The sequence below is a fragment of the Solanum pennellii genome, chromosome 10, assembly GCF_001406875.1.
Source record: "Solanum pennellii chromosome 10, SPENNV200".
In the NCBI taxonomy this organism is placed as follows: Eukaryota; Viridiplantae; Streptophyta; class Magnoliopsida; order Solanales; family Solanaceae; genus Solanum; species Solanum pennellii.
The window spans coordinates 58,924,205-58,942,436 of NC_028646.1; the positions used below are offsets into that span (position 1 = coordinate 58,924,205).

Consider the following 18,232-nt stretch of genomic DNA (forward strand, 5'->3'; position numbering starts at 1 on the left):
CGTAGATACTACCAATCTATATAGTAATGACACCAATAAGGTAAACATATAAGGCTACAAATAATACTTATATATCAATAGATAAGCAAGTTACAAAATATGAAAGACTCACCAATGCAATGTAACGAGATGATGTGATGGGATCAAGATCGCCGCACAACCTATTATATATACCTTATCAAGTTTAGCTTCCATAAAAAGAGCCATGCGTACTCGCAACCATATGCCAATCTCAAAATCTCTATATTTATCAACTTGCCACCTAGATTGTGGTCAAGGATCAATATAATGTGTCTCATTTTATTTCTCCGAAATAATATTTCTCCACTTCTTCATACACATGTGAATCATGAATGCTGAATGAGGATAAATGCATCACAACATATACAACACAAGGCATAATCAATTATCGAGAATTTGAATAACATAAAATCTCCAAACTCAATAGGTCATGAGCACATCCTCATCTGATAGGGATAGTAGAAGAAATCATTTTAAAACAATCTTTACCATTTAGAAAGCACTTCTTAAGTTTAAGATGACCAAATATCAATTCGAAATCCCCTAACTGGGGAATCTTAATGTCAAATATAAAAGTAGGCCACACTACCCCTCACTCAGGTAATTTCTCAAATATCATAAATTTTCTACAGCAGTAATTAAGGTATCACATGAGACCTCTACACATGCTAAGTATCACAAATAGGCCTCACACGGGCTAAACAAGAAAGTCAACACTTCCCAACATCTAAAATTCATACTCCAACTCATTTCACAATTGACTTCTTAAGAAAGATTAACTACTCATCTCAATCTAAAAAAGGGATAGCGAACCTACCTCGAAAGCTGAAACTTCACCTGAAAAACTTTATTGGAGCACTCTCTCTACGAAATGATCCCCAACCATCAAGAATGGAAATGGTTCATCAAAAGGAGTCCAATATACCCATGATGACAAGATTGGAAAACGAAGGTATAATAATCTAAAAATCACTTCAAAAATTGGGAGGGTAAAATCATATTTTTATTTGAAAAACACAATCGACAATCAAAGAGGAACTTGTGGTTGAAACCCCCATTAAAATCAATCAAGAAACGAGCTTATATCCATGAAAATACTATTTTTTCACTTATGGGGAAAACCCTCAAAACCCACAATGAAATCAAGATTTAAAGGTGTTTCGAATTATTAAAATTAAAGAAAAAGATAAGGAGTTAATAGAGGAACTTACTCACACGAACTTTACCAAGAAAAACTTTCAAAGAATTATCTATCCTAAGATCAAATTGAGTGAAAATGAAATTTGAGAAAAAGGAAAAATCCCAAATTTAGGTCTTGTCCAGGTGAAAAATTATTATCGCAGGTCAATAATTCTCATGGTCGCGATAGACATGAAGGTTTCACATCGGGACCGCAAAGGTTAAGGGAGGGAATTATCGCGATCGCGAGCCTAAGGGTCGTGATTGTGAAGGCCACAGAGAAGATATAATGTGATCGCGAGCCTACGGTCCGCGATCGTGAAGGTCAAAATGACCTGCACCCAAAATAGGGCTTAAACTTAAAAAAATATTCCCAAATGGACCCTCAGAAATTGTTAAGAATCCGATAAAAAAATAAAAATTAACTGAATATGCTACACCATTAAATTTGACATTTCAGACTCAATGGAATCGTCAAATTATAGAATTACCCTCTCAAACCACTCTTTAGGTTCAAAACACAGCTTCTCACCCAAATGCCCAAAACTCAGCTTAAGGCCTAAAAAACCTTACCAAGCACCATTCTAGCTTAAACTTGACGTTTCGGAGGAACTGACGAAATCTCTATTCGGCGCTAGAATTTCTAAATATTAATCAAAGTAAATTATATCAATATAATTCAACTAAAACGGATTAAAATCATTTCTGATCGCAATAGGGACCATGCTAACCACTCTCACAACATAAATTAAGCATGAAACACTAAGAGAAAGGGAAAATAGTCATTTAATGGTTAAAAGCAGTTTCACTAGAAATGGGACATTTCAAGTGATGAATTTTTGTATGTTGCTTATTGTCAAGGCAAATTGATTACTTGACCATCACCAATGAAGGTTAACATTGAATCCCCCAAATTTTTCAGATGTGTACATGAGGATATATGTGGACCTATTCACCCATCTAGCGGATTCTTCAGATATTTTAGGTTCCCAGATGCATCTTCAAGATGGTCTCATGTGTGCCTCATATCGTCTCGCAACATGGTGTTTGTGAAGTTATTGGTACAAATGATGCGCTTAAGAATACAATTTTAAGATTATCGTATTAAGTTAATTCACCTTAATAATGTTGGAAATTAACATCACAAACTATTGATGATGATTGTTTATTAGTTGGAATAAAAGTTGGACATCTTGTAGCTCATGTTCATACTCAAAATAGCCTTGTTGAGTCATTTATTAAGTGCCTAAAACTGATAGCAAGAATGTTACTTATGAAAACAAAGTTGTCGACTATCGTTTGGGATCATGTTATCTTATATGCAGCATCACATATTTGTCTCCAACCGACTCATCATAATAAATACTCTGCGTCACACAATTACTATTTGGTCATGAACTAAATATTTCTCATCTATGAATTTATGAATGTGTTGTATACGTGCCAGTAGCACCACTATAACGCATGAGGCTCAAAATAAAGTTAGGATTATATGTTAGGTTTGATTCACTCTTTATAGTTCGTTACATTGAATCATTGACCCGGAGATTTATTCACTGCACGATCTGTAGATTATTTATTTAATGAAAAAAATTTCCGCTATTTGAGGAGACATAAAGGAACTTAAAAGAGAAATTGCATAGAAAGTTTCATCATTATCTCATTTTGATCCACATTCCTCTATATGTGAATTCCATTTGTAGAAAATAGCAAATAAAATGATATACACATTTGCTGATTTGAAAGGATAACTAAGTCACATATTCTTATAAAGAATGTATCCATTTGAATTGATATTCCAACAGGACCATCACTGGTGTCATAGCTTCTGAATCTCATACACGCTTGAAGTGTGGCATATTAGGTTCGAAGGATAAAAATCTTAGAAAAATCTCATAAAAGATGACACCATAAAGGTATCTCACAAAGATATTCAAAATCCAATAAATTATAATATTTTTGAATGAATCAATGAACCTGAGTCTCAAGTGAATGAAGAACTATCAATAAGCTTTATTGATAATGAGATAAAACTCAATTGATCAAAAATTACGATGGATAATGTTTTTTCATATAAAATTGCAGTTAACATTATGTAAGACAGTGAGGATCTTGAACCTCTATCTTTCGAAGAATTTCGATGAAGATGTGATTGACGAAAATGAATTCAATTAAAATTGAGTTCACTTGTTAAACGTGAGGTTTTTGGACCAGTAGTCCAACCACATGATGATGTAAAATCAATTGGATATTAATGAGTCTTTGTGCGAAAAGAATGAGAGAAATTAAACTAAAAGATACAAGGAACGCCTTGTTGCACAAAGATTCTCTCAAGGACCGAGTATGGACTATGAGGAAACACATTAACCAGTTATGGATGCGATAACTTTTTGATATCTAATCAATTTAGCTATCCATGAAAATCTTGAAATATATTTGGTGAACGTAGTTACAACTTATCTTTACGGTTTACTTGATAATGAAATTTATGTGAAAATCTAAGAAGGATTTAAAATCCTGAAGCATATATTCCAAAATTTCAGAAAATATACTCAATTAGATTTTAAAAAAATCATTATATGGTTTAAAACAATCACGGTGCATGTGGTATAATCGCCTTATTGAGTACTTGATAAAAGAAGGTTATATAAATAATGTCAATCTCATTCTCCTTGTATTTCATTAAGAAACCAATGTCAGAGTTAGTTATACTTGTTGTTTATATTGATGACATAAATCTCATAAGAACTCCAACAGAGGTTCAAAAGTCAATTAAATCATATATTATTATAAGTGAGAAGATCTTAAGTTTAAAGTTAGATTACGAAAATGCCCTTCACCAATTTTTTAAATTAAAAAATCATTTACTAATTTTTAAAATTAAATCAATAATGACAATTAAACTAGACCAAATACATGATTAGATGTTACAACTTATCATTTTCCATTTCTTAATGAATTTGATTGTTAAAACTTTTTAGTTTCTACCATTAAACACATTTATACACAAACCTTTCATGTACTTAATTTCTCCCTTTATAAATTGGATAAAAAATATTAATCCACCACACTTTGATTTCATCATCTAATAGTTCTTTTGTCACAAGTATTTTTTATTGGTCACTATTTTCTTATTGATTTGTGCCTTCATTCATTTTTTATTTTCATGGTTGTTGGAGAAACACATAATCTAATAGTTCTTGTAATATTTTTTTATTGGTCACTATTTTTCTTATTGGTTTGTGTCCTTCATTCATTTTTTTATTTTTAATGATTGTTGGAGTATTTATATCCCAAGAAATTTCAGTTTTGGGGCTTAGTTCTAGCCTTACAAGTTGCTCATCATTCACCGAAAAAAATGTTGACATTTAAGTTCTAGGCAAAAAGTAAACACTAAAAGAAGTTTATTTTATATGCACAAAAAGACATAGGAGTACGTCAGACAATGTCAAGCAATTTTATATCTTGAGCCTATATAAATTATAACAGTAACAGAGGTCAAACGTGCAAGACACGTTTCCAGAACTAGTATCTAAAAAAATGAGATGAAAGATCATAGAAGACCAACCTTTGTCTTGGTCTGCGAGGTTTTCATCCATCAATTTTTCTATAATGAGAAAATTTGAAACGATTTTACATGGAAAAGGCTCATCCATTAGGTATTCCAACGATTGTTTGATTACTTGAAGTGAGTAAAGATCTATTTCAATCTTAATGAGAGGATGGGGAACCTTCTGGTTCTGAAGTGTCGTATTTTAGTGCAATTGGTGCACTTATTTATCTTGCTAATGCTACGAGACTGACTAAGAATTTTCTCTTAATCTGTTAGCAAGATATAGTTCTTTCCCTATACGAAGACATTGGAACAATGCTAAACATATATTGCAATACTTAAAGGGGACCAATGATATGAGTATGTTTTATACTAAAGAAAGATAGTTTATATCTTGATCATGCAGATGCATGTTATTTATCTGAACTACGTACAACTCGATCTCAAACAAATTATTTGTTCACATACGGAGGTACTACTATATCATAGCGATCTATGAAATAATCAATAGTTGTTAATTCTTCAAATCATATTGAGGAAATAGTTATACATGAAGCTAGTCAAGATTGTTATGGTTGAGACATTTTATCAAAAAAAAAAAAGTGTGGCCTGGAGTGTGATATTAAAGGTACCCGCAGTGCTATTGAAGACAATGTTGCATGCATAAAAGGAGGCTTTAAAAAGAGATAGAACGAAGCACATTTCATCAAAAGTATTCTTCACACATGATCTCCAAAAGAATGATGATATTGATATACAACAAATTCGTACAAGTGATAATCCAGCAAACTTGTTCACCAAATCTTTGTCAACTTCAACTCTTGAAAAGATGGTACACAAGATTGGAATGTGAAGACTTCATCAATTAAATTTTGGTCTTTATCAGGGGGGAAGAGGGTAAATACGTATTGCACTTTTTTTTCATTTGTCTAGATGTTGTCCTACTAAATTTTCCTAGCAATATTTTTAATGAAGCAAAAAGCAAATGCATATTTAAAGATATATGTACTCTTTCTAAATGTTTTTCCCTCTCTAGTTAAATTTTAATGAGGGATATTATTAAGCAAGATATGAGCATCAAAGAGAGAGTGTTTGAAATTGCGAATAACCGCTATAGGTGTATAGATAGTTTGTGGAATTGCCATGTTGGGAGTGTTAATGGTTTGTGGGATTGTCATGGAAGGAATGTGGATGACTTGTGCAGAAAATAAATGGCTTGTGAATGTCATAATCTGCTTCACGTATAGGGCCCATAAATAGCCAATGGTTAAGAAGAAAATAATATGGACTACTACTACTACTATTCTTTGTCTCTCTCATTGTTCTTTTGATTTAATACATAATCTTTTATTTTATAATAACAATTGATACAATATATAATAAGGACAAGTGATACAACATCAAATTACACCAACTTGTGTTCCTTTATTCTTCATTCTCACGGTGAACATTCTTTCAGATTTGAGTCTTAGTGCTAAAAAAAGATATCCTTAATCTGATATTCAAACCAGGAATTGAACCAGAAAGATTGGATATTCTAGACCCTCAAATATCATGTTGTAGCCTGATAGTTGAGGTAAATAATTGCACCAGTTACACAGAATAAATTTCAATTTCAGTATCTGCAATAAAGAGATTGCTGACAATACCAAAGAAGCACCTCCACGAGTCCCCCGTCACATAAACAGCATTTCAACAGCGATCCAGCTCTGCGAACTGACTTGATATAATGCTCGAGGATAGATTTCAAGATCTAGTAAGAATACAACAATCAACAAATCCTTTTGGATCATTGATCTCTCTCTTTCTCTTTTCATAATTGATGAGATGATGAGGAAACCATCATTACATCCTGAGCATCTTCCCAATGAGTGCTGCAAATATCAAATGCGGGAAACCAAATCTCATCCAAGTAAATACCAGTCTGATGAAGCAGCATCGAAGTGCCATGCATGTGTAAACAAGAGAAGTTACAGATTCTCGCATTTACCTTCCAAGGACGAGGGGATAGAGAAGAGTACAAGGAAAGATAGTCGAGCGCATCAATGAATGGTTGTCTGAAAATTCACCTGACAAGTGATAGTCCATGAGCGAGATGCAACATATTCTTGGCAAGAAAAGTGTCACCGTAATCGGTGAGCAAGAGAGCAAAGGTTTCATATGAAGTAAGAAGGGAGCTCCAGGTTACCACAATAAACTAGAAAGATAATCCGTCTGAAGCCCATAATCGTGTGAAAAACTAGATAGATGCTCCTCAATAATAATTGTCCTTTCTGAAGCCTAAGACTAATTAGAAGACTATCGTTTTGCACATTCTTTACAGTACATATCTGCACAGCAGGCAAGACTAGCCCAATTCTGTCTAGCTTATATGCCAGATACTACGGGATAAAAACTAGACTCTGATTTTACACTGGAAAAAGTAATCCTACCAAGAAGCTTGTTGGAATTCCATGAGAAATCATATGGGATTTATGACTACTTAAGTTGGGATTACTGATATCCAACTAGGTCATGTTAAGGTGGTTGCACATTTCTAATGTTGTAAATATTCATACAACCATATTTCCACTTCATAACTGGTGCACATGCACTTAAAGTTAGTTCAGATCTTCTAAACTTATTAGGTATGGATTGCAGATAGACCCTCTAACCTCGTATATAAAACAAGTTTAGATGGTCTAAAGTTAGCTATATTTTATGTTATATGGTCCTCATTGCCTCGACGTGCTGGTTTCAAATGTAAGCAACATTGGTATAGCCGATAGTTACTTCATGCCAAAAACTTTACATATCCATATCGTTATGTACCCAAAGTTGAGTCCATGTAACATAGACTATTATTCACATTACACCTTCAGCAGAAGCATGGTAACCACGCCTACTTCATCTCCAATATGCATTCAAACTAAAATCAAATTAAAAAAAGCAATGAGTAATTTTACCGATACAAAACTGGCCTGCGATCGCTGACTCCATTGAGGAGTTATTAACTGGACAGACATCTATGATCCAGAGCCTGTGCCTGAGGCTGGAACAGCAATAATAGAAAAGATAATCAGATGAGACAAGGAAGTAGCCTCTAGAAGAAACTACCAAGTATTTCACATAGTAATAAAATACAATAGAGCTCATCCTTTGAGTATATCAGATCTGCCTACACTAGGCCACCATGCAACGGCTTTCCCCGTCGAGGGCTAACTTACCTAGCTCAGAGGTGAAATGTCTACAGTCTTATCATAGTAGTCATAAATTAAGATATTGAACTGTAAAATGAAGAGAAAAAAACAGTAAAATGGAAAAATGGTTGGATATGCCCCGACAAGATTTCTAATTAATTTGACTTCTCCCCTTTCTCATTACTCTATCAAGGTTAGGGCAAGACCTTATGGTGTACTACTAAGAGGAAAGCCTAATCCAAATACAGTAAAGAATAGCCTCATCAAGTGTGAGCTGATACTGTAGTTACAAAGTTTAGCAGGAATTTCTAAAGAATCAGTCGAACGATCTTGTTTCTCTTTCCCTTACTACTTATAACTCTTGACAGAAGGGTTTGATTCTATTCTGAATAGATCCTGATCAAGGCAAGCTGGTAACACATTACTCTTGGCTCACCAATTCTTTCATTTTTCTGGTCAATTGTTGCAAAGGAAGAAACAGATATGAATCAATAACAGATTCAAGTGTGCCATTTAACATGATGAGAGGACAAAGGCCCAAGCGCTAAATAAGTTCAAATAAATTAAAATGGAGGCACTACCATCCAACACATGTTCTTGCACGCGTCTACATGTGTCATCTTCTCTAGTCATTTTATACGAGACATCTATGATTGTGGAACGTCCTCCCGTCCCGTAAACATCCAAGAAGTTTCACCATGTTTAGATGACCAAATGTTTCTCCGACAAGTAACAGAGATGATTGGGATCTTCTCCAATGTGGAACAGACTTAAATCAAGATTTTCCAACCATATCTTCATTGAACAGACTCATTTCTACGACTCTGCCACAGATTCAGCACTAATCAAGTTGACTACAACTTCAGAGTTCAGTACATTCCTATGGTAAATTCCATTTTTTGAGGTACAATACGATTCACCTTTTTCCAATCGAGTTTTCTGATAGACTTGGCGTAGTTTCACGAACCTTCAGAAGATTTGGGTGCAAGAAGATGAGATCCAACACTTCAAATGATCAGATGGTCTCTTTTCCTGATCATGTTGGATTCCTTTCGTACAATAACCTAAAACATATTCTTCCTAGATAGCTTACTTCGTCCATATAGGTAATAGAATGGCTTGTGTCTCCCAATCTCCTACTCTTACTCCTTGGGTCACTAATTGACGTGTTTCTAAGTTATAATCACATTTTTAGTAATAAGTATCTTTTACCAACTATGTTTCAATCTCATCTCCTCTGATAGTCACTTCGACCAATACATCTCAAATTATGGCAACGAAATAGGTAAAGTTAGCCTAGCTCCTACTTTAACTTTAAATTTAGTTCTTCATGTAGTCTCATATTTCATTATCCCAAACACTTAACTGCTCAGTGACTGTCCACAAAAACACAATTGTTATATACATGAAGGTAGTACGGGGCGAATCATTGTTTCCAAGCATGATGACATGAATTTTATTACCTCAGCCTTCCTAAATTGTCGAAAGTGTGCCTTCTGTACATAGCTAATCATGTTATTGCTTCACTAGGTCTATTACATAGATGATTGGGACATCCTAGTTCATTAAAGCTTCAGAAAATGGTATCTTATTTGTCTCACTTGTCTACTTTAGAATGTGAGTTGTTTGCAGATTGGGACATCCTAGTTCACTTTATTCGAGAGGAAAAATAGGCGTCTCATTGAGACTATTCACACCCTACTTATACATGTTCCATTGCAATTTGAGGAATGGAGGAATGCAGTTCGCAAATATTGTTATTTTATTAATCTTATGCCTTCCTCTGCAACTCAGAGTCAAGTCTCATACCCTAGTTTGTTTCCTCACTCAACTTAGTTTTTCTCTCTAAGTCCCACCTTATGTCTTTTGGAGGCTATGTCCATAACTTCACCAAAGACAAGTTAGCCCCTGTGCTCTTAAGTGTGTATTCTTAGGTTATCCAAGAGTGCAAAACAGATATCAGTGCATCTCACTTGACATCCAGCGGTACCTTATATCCGTCAATGTTACCTTATTCCAAATTCAAACCTTAATTTGCACCCTTCTCTCCCGCACACCAAAACATTTATGAGGTTTTACCAATTCCATCTTTTGGGATTCTGACGTTATCTCCCTTCCGCCACCCAAAAGCTATGTTGCTGAGACTCAGGTGCAGGTGTCCAATATGAGTGCAGATCTAGAGGTCAGATCCTTCATGATCTAAAACTTTTTGAGATTTTGGAGACACGGATCCAAATATGGATATGAGTGCGGGGATTCGGCTAAAAATAATTCAAATATCTAAAAAATAGAGTTACAAAACCTAAATTATAAGATATTGAGGAGAAAAAATTGATCAAGAAAAGAATCCTCTAATGAGATTAAAGGAAAAAGGAGTGACGGAAATTTCTATATACAAGATGTTCCATTGTCTTCAATTTCATTTAGCTTTTGTTTTGATTACAGAAAAGAAAAACTGTACGAAATTTCTTCATCGATTTTTGGTCAATACCCAAAATCGGCTGACCAGATTGTGCACGGATCCCAACCCACACCAATATTGTGTCAACACGAGTGCAGCACCAAAAGTGAAGAGTCAGAGCAACATAAGCCCAAAAGCAAGAGAAATTTTCATGTCTTTGGCTCATGAAAAAGAACCAGGCCCGCACGTAAAAAGGCTTGTTGAAGATATAATTAAGTAAAAAGAATGTGCTCCCTCTTATAGCTTTGCTTTAAGTTTTAGCTGAGATGATCACACACTTCAACCTGACCTCTGTGATCTTGGGAAAGACTTGAATAGCTTCCACTATAGGCAAGCTATATCGGCCATTGTGTTCAAGCCAATATTTTCTTCTTCTGATCCAGTGTTTTAAAAAACTCTGTTGGTACTCGCCTCGGGGCTCGCCCTTGGGCGGGGCTCTAGCAAGACGCTCCGAGACTCAAGTGTGGGGCTTAGTTCTGTAAGACTTATGCCCTAAGCGCCTGACTATACGCCTTAAGAACGCCCAATACTCGGGGCTCATCTAATAGATCTTACACAAATAATGTGTTAAAAACTTTTTTTAACATTGTTGACCCTTATAATTCTTGAATAAGTGAATGATACTTAACAATTTTTTAATCTATAGATACGAAGATTGAGAGTAACTCAAATAACTTCTAATATCACATCTTTACTATTTGGTAACACTATGGTAGAATAATTCTAACATGTATTCAGATGCAAACAGTAACTGCATGTAAGCCGTAAATGTACAGGAAGATCTCCCATTATGGTTCATCAGTTAAAGCCACTTCACATTACAGCGGACCTTCTGACATTATCATATGAGCTGAGACAGACAAAAATCAGTCTTTCTCCCCCCCTGCTCGGGAGAAACAAGAAACAGGACAAGCATAGAGTCGCAACGATGCTTACCTCAATTAAAGAATTCTAGGCAAGTTTAGACAGTAAATCGTCAAGTAATGGTAAAGGATCAACTCTTCTAGCCACCAACAACAGTCAGAAAACTTCACTTTTACATGGTAAATTGTCAACAAAACGGAATGAGCAGCTCCTCTACCCCCCATTATGGTTCATCAGTTAAAGCCACTTCACATTACAGCGGACCTTCTGACATTATCATATAAGCTGAGAAAGACAAAAAAAATCAGTGTTTCTCCCCCCCTGCTCGGGAGAAACAAGAAACAGGACAAGCAGAGTCGCAACAATGCATACCTCAATTGAAGAATTCTAGGCAAGTTTAGACAGTAAGTCGTCAAGTAATGGTAAAGGATCAACTCTTCTCGCCACCAACAACAGTCAGAAATTCAACTTTACATGGTAAATTGTCAACAAAAAGGAATGAGCAGCATCTCTACCCCTCAACAGCAACCAGAAACCTTCTCTTGCTGACTGGCTCCTCTTGCATAACCACTACATCTTTCACCTTTTCGAGCAGCTGCTCAAGTTCTGTCACTCCAAAGCTCTCATAGTCCAAAGGCCTCTTGTACCGCAGTTTATATATTGCCTCAAAATTACTAAGAAGAATCCGACAAAAGTAGCTCACAAGGATCTCTTGAATCTCATACTTGAACCTTTGGAGGCTTGTTCAACTAATGCAGCTGTATCAGATTTCTTACGCCCCCCATGTTCTATAACTAATCTTTCATCATCTGAGAACTCATCTGAAGATTCGGGTGTAGTCACAATATCAGCATTCACTAATTGCATTCTTTTTCCTTTTCTATCCTTTTTTGCCACAATCAAGGGAGAAGTACTTGGTCCCGCTCTTCCGTTACGGAGGTAAGCAAACTTTCTTTGGCCTTTTCCCTCAACAGATATAGCATCAGCCATCTTCTTCAGAAGATCCATAAATTTACAAGCCCCATATTCTGAAGTATAAAGCAGGTTCCCATAAAATTTCTGGTACTCTACGGGGATATGTGTAAGAGGCAAGCAACCTCCAAATAATTCAAGCAACTTCACCAGCTGTCCCTTCAAACCATTTATATCCCCAGGTGGAACCGACGTTACATCACTCTGGCCAAATAAAGATGGACCTACAGCTGGAACCTCAGTTAAACCAGATGGAAGACTGTGAGACGGCATACCCCCAGGATGACATGGCAAAGACATTAAAATGCCGTTATATTCAGCTAGAGACTCTGATATTATTGAGAAATTCCATGCATTATAATTGCTTCGAGAGAGGCCTCTACACACTGTAGCTTCTTCTTCATTCTGTTTATCTGAATTCTCATACATCTGGCAACCCATTAGCATCCCAGAAACGTCTGCCACACCTCCACGAGGAGGAATTAAGGCCTTCACAGGGGGGAAAAGGCCTTCACCTCGGGCCACACTTGGCCAATCCCAGACAAAGCTCCCTGCACTACATAAAGCAGATGAAACACTCACTCTAGCAGGAATGACAAGAATTACATTGTATCCTCGTTGACCAAGAATGTGAAGGGCAGGAGAAAAATCAACATCTCCTGAAATTAGCATAATGGATGATGGTTGAGGATTGTCAAGAGCAAAAACAAACATGTCAACCAAGATTGCCTTATCGGCTGCATCCTTCCTTCCATTAGGGACATCTATGAGTTTAACACCAGTCCTCTGACAGCCCTCTCTTAATCGCCTGGGGAAAGCATTAAAATCTCCATAGGCAGAAAACATAGTGACCACTCCCTTGATTACAGGATGGACCTGCAGAGCCATTCTGACGTTGCCAGCCACATCCTCAGGCCGTACATTACTAGGAACCGGACAGTTCTCTATATCCCAAAAAATTGCCACAGGTCCCTGTGTAGCATCTGGGACTTGCGGGGAGAGGGATACTGTTCCTTTCATATTTCTACTTTCCTTGGGCTTCTCAATTTGTTCGGACGATTCTGAGGATAATCCAGAAGATGATGTAGCAGGATGTGCTGTCATTATCCAATTACAGTTTCTATGGTCCTTGGCTTCCTGTAGATGGCCAACAAAACTAGTTACAAACAACTAGAACCTATTCCAAGTTTTTCCATAGATAACTGAATCAATACACGAAACCCATGAAAGCAGAAGTATTTTCTAACAGTTCCAATAAAAACCAATATATGCAAGCCCAGCAGCAATCAACTCCAAACAGTTGACAACATTAGTTTAGAACTTTAGATGCTAATTAGGGAGACCAAATTCATAATTTTTCACTTTATGTGAATAAAAAGTTAAATTTTACATGATGTATGCCTGCAACCAATTTGGCAAGGTAGCCTTTTTTATGATTAGAAACACAGTGGAAAACGATCTCCACTATTCAAAATAAAAGCTTAACATTTTCACTTAAGCAAAGTTGTGGCTGTAAATACGAGAGAAACAAGAGATATACATGACAGCACCATGGTAGAGTATGGGATATGTATCAAGATAACCATCTTGTGAATCATGTATCATATGATAAATCCTGTTGTAAGATACATGAAAAAGTTTAAACGATGCATAGAAAGAAAAAATAAGCGACTAAAGAGGATTTATATACTTCTTATAAGTCACTGAGAGGCTTGTTTAACACAAGGTAATTTATTGAGAGGTTTTTCCAAAATAGATGCCACAGGTGTGCAAAAGCTCCAGAGATCCCTAATCATCTCTTTGTACATTACAACAAGGACTGGCAGATGAGGTCTTATTTCATAATCATTTCGCAATGAACCATGCCAAACACACCGAAAAGATTATACTAAGTAGGGAAAGGACAAAAAAGCAGGTTAAAACAATGTGGAAAAAGCAGTACCCATGTGCATCTGTTGGACAGTTCAGGTAGAGAATTGTACACATCAAATCATAGACGCTTTGAAGAAAGGAAAAAAAAGCAAAAATGCTTGTTATGCTTGAAATCAGATGTCTTTAACCCTTTAAGTTTTTGTGTAACTTGAAAATTACATATGAATCAGACACTATGGACTCTCTGAATGCTAACAGAGTCTAAATTCACTCTGTTCTTACAGATTTTTGAGCAACCACTTTGTGCTATAGTGATTAGTGAAAACTCACCCTTAAAATAAGAATCCAAAAGCAAAGCACTCAGCGCATAAACAGAACATGTTACTAATACTAGTTTGAAGTCCATCATTCTTAAGAAGAAAAAACCTCACATCACCATTCAGCCCATCTGCCCCACTTCAGCACTCTTCTTGCATTGCATAGTTCCACATCTATATACATATAATGGGATAGGTTTGGCAGATCTAGAGATATTCGGTAATGAATAACGGTGATAATTAGAAAACAGAGTCCTCCAAATAACAGGTCAGATCATTTCAAAATTTGTTTACACATGGTGGCTGAGTAACCAAGTAAACACTCAACAAAACATTAATGCAAACCAAAAAATTCTTGAATTACCAAACATAATTTTAAAAAGATGGAAATTCTTAGAACAGTGATTCCCCAAAAGTAAGCATTCTGCTTCGATATCAATTGAGTTCTACCATGCTTCTTTTGTGATGTGGGGATATTAATTTTAAGGAAAAAAAGTACTAGTTTCCTAACAATAAACCTTATCTAAGTCTAAACTAGTTCTTAAACATGCAAACACTTCCTTTTTTAAAAAAATATGGAAAATGTAAACATGCGAACACTTTTTTTTTAGAAATGGAAAATGTAAACATGCAAACATGATCAATGATCCCAACTGTGTGTAAACACGCAAACATGATCAATGAAACATAAAAATATAGATTTGAGGAGTGCAAATTTCCAGGCCCCAATTGTGTGTTTACACTGGGTTTGTTGTTGAGTGAAAATTTTAGAACAGCTTATAGACTGGCTCTTTTGTTTTCTGTATTTCTTTTTTCACTTTGTAACAACCCATCGAAGCAAAAAAAATATTACAAGTTGAGAAGAAGTATTGATAAATCATAATGTGCAAGTCAAGAAAGGATAAAATACTGAAGAACTTTCAATGAACAATGACTATTACTCAATCTCAAACTAGTTAGGATCGGCTATATGAATCCTCTACCATTCTCCTCTACCCAAGTAGTAGAATGTCAATTTATCAGTATGTAAAATTAATAGAATGTTCAATCAAGTACACCCAAATCCCAAACTAGTTACGATCCCCAGTATCCATTTCACTCATTGAAAAACAGATTATTTTCAATCAGCAATCGACTACTCTTCCATCCCAAACTAGTTAAGGTTGGCTATATGAACCCTTTATATATATTCCCCACTCTACAAAAATTGAAAAACTTTCAATCAACACTCAAGTACGCATTGATCCAAACTAGTTCAGCTATAAGAATCGTCTATATGCATACTTCTCCGTAAGATTTGAGCCTTAACCCCAAGCTAGTAAATATCAACTATATGATATATTCATTATGCTCTAATAACTGAAGAACACCTCATCTTAAGCTAAATATATTTGGATACGGGATCAGCTACACCTCAATACCAAACTTGTTAAGGTCGCTATATGAAGTCCACATCGAGTCTATAAGAAGAAAAAAATTGATGATGGTAACTGAGTCTATAAAAATTCAAAAACTGAAGTGTTTTCAATCAATCCACTATCTTAATCTCAAAGTAGTTAGAGTTAGCTATATAAATCCTCTATATCCATTTCATTCCATAGAAGTTGAAGAATCTTTGATCAAGAAGCAACTATGATGCCACAATCCCAAACTAGTTGGTTGACTATGTGAATCTTCTATATCCATTCCTGTTATACAAAACAGAAAAATTTTCAACCATACAGCAGTTAAGTTCAGCTATATGCAGGAGCGGATCTAGAGTGTAGCAAAGGGGTTCATCCTAACCCCCACAGCAATGAATTACACTATATCATAAGGTATTTTTTAATATTTACTGTTATGTATTTTTTATAGATTTTGATTTCCCTAGACATAAAATAGAGGTTAACTTAGACTTGAGGGGTTCAAAATTTATCTTGAGATTCCAAGTTCAAATCACAAACACTATATTTTTATTTTTCAAACCCCTTAGTCGATCCTACATAGTGTCCCCTTAGTTGAAATTCTTTAATTTGTTTATAAAGGATTATCAAACCATTTTTTCGTTGTATGAGAAGTGAAGGATATTGAACCAACAATCAACTACTCAACCAAAAACTAGTTAGGAAATAATTTCAATCAAGGGTGGCAATTCGACGGGTTGGGTCAAATTTGGATGAGTCATAATGGATCAAGACTCAACCCAACCCAAATTTGTTTGGATCAAAACGGGTCATAGAGCAGGTTAAGACCCAACCAGACCAAATTGTTTATAGGTTTAACAATTTCTATTTGTTTTTAAAAATATTTTAGTACCTAATAAAATTAGTTTTTTCTTTATTATTATGACTATATATAACCTATCAAATTATAAAGATTTTTGATAAGATTTCTAATGAGTAAATTTGGTTTTACATATCCACTCAATGGGGCTATTACTTAAACGGGTTAGGCGGTTGGGTTTGATTTTGCCACCCCCAATTTCAATGAAGAACCCAGTAAAATCCTCATCCCAAACTAATTAGGGTGTACTACATGAACTATATCCATTAGTTTTTGAATATAAAACTAGAATAGTTAAGCAGAAGGGATGGCATTCATAGAGCCCTGAATCATCAGAAGAAGAAAAACTCTTGAATTGTTGAGATTGAAGTGGAAAGACAATATTGATTAACACTTAACATAGCAAATCGTGTATAGGAAAGGAGATGGAGAAAAAGGGAGTACCGCAAGATGATTGAATTTCGGAGCAAAGGAACCACCAATCTGTCAAGAGACGACACCAGATTTGCACTCATTTTTCATTCAGATTTGCCAAAGCAGATAGGATATACAGCCAAAACAAAATTAAGCTACATGGCGAAAGTGGTGAGCAAAGATATCGAAAAATCAAATCAAATTAAATTAATTTTATTTTATTTAGATTTTGATTCGGTGGTTCGGTGTAAGAGTAAAAAATCTCAGCGTTATCAACTAAATTTAGAATAGAAAAGGGTTAAAAATACCCTTGAACTATCCAAAATAGCTTAAATATATTCGAATTATATTTCGCCTCAAATATACTCTTTTCGTCAAACTATAGGGTCAAAAATATCATTCTCATTAACAGAATCTGTTAAACACCACTTGGATGCCGTGTGGATAAGCCTATAGAGTTTCACTCATGGCACGTAGACTAAGAAGCTTACCTTTAATTTTCCCCAATTTTCTCCATTTTCCTTAGAATTTAAAATCGTTTTCACAGGAGAACATAGAACCCCTTCTCTCATTACTCCATTTCTAGCATATCGTTGACCCTTTTGAGCTTGTTTTTTTTTACTTCCAACAACTGACTTCATTGTTTCAGGTGGTGAAACTATGGTACAAGGCACCAGAAATACTGCTTGGATCAAGGCACTACTTTGTTGATTTACTTTGTTTCATTCCAATTCCATTTGAAAGAAAGTCATTTTTATTGAAGTTGTTCATGGATGGATTGAGTGGTTACTGTTATGACACAGACCAAAATAAGAATTAAGAAAGAAGCTTAGGAGGGGTTAGAATTAAGAAAGAGAATTAAAACATTATTTATTTAAAACTTAGCTGCAAAATCGTTTCTAAGAAAATGGAAAAATGAGGGAAAGGGGTTCTATGTTCTTAGTGAAATCATTTCTAAATTTCGAGGGAAATGGAGAAAATTTGGGGAAATAAGGGGTAAGTTTATTAGTCAATGTGGCATGAGTGGAACTCTATTGGCTTATGTGGCGTGTCATGTGGCATCCACATGGCATTCAAGTACCATTTAACAGATTCTGTTAATGAGAAGAGTATTTTTGATCCTATAGTTTGACGGGAA

The 18,232-nt window shown here is 35.3% G+C and overlaps 1 pseudogene; it reads right to left on the reverse strand.

The window, feature by feature from the left end:
• Nucleotides 1-6,048: 6,048 nt before the first annotated feature.
• LOC107031822 lies at nt 6,049-17,311 on the reverse strand (annotated as a pseudogene).
• Nucleotides 17,312-18,232: the final 921 nt, after the last annotated feature.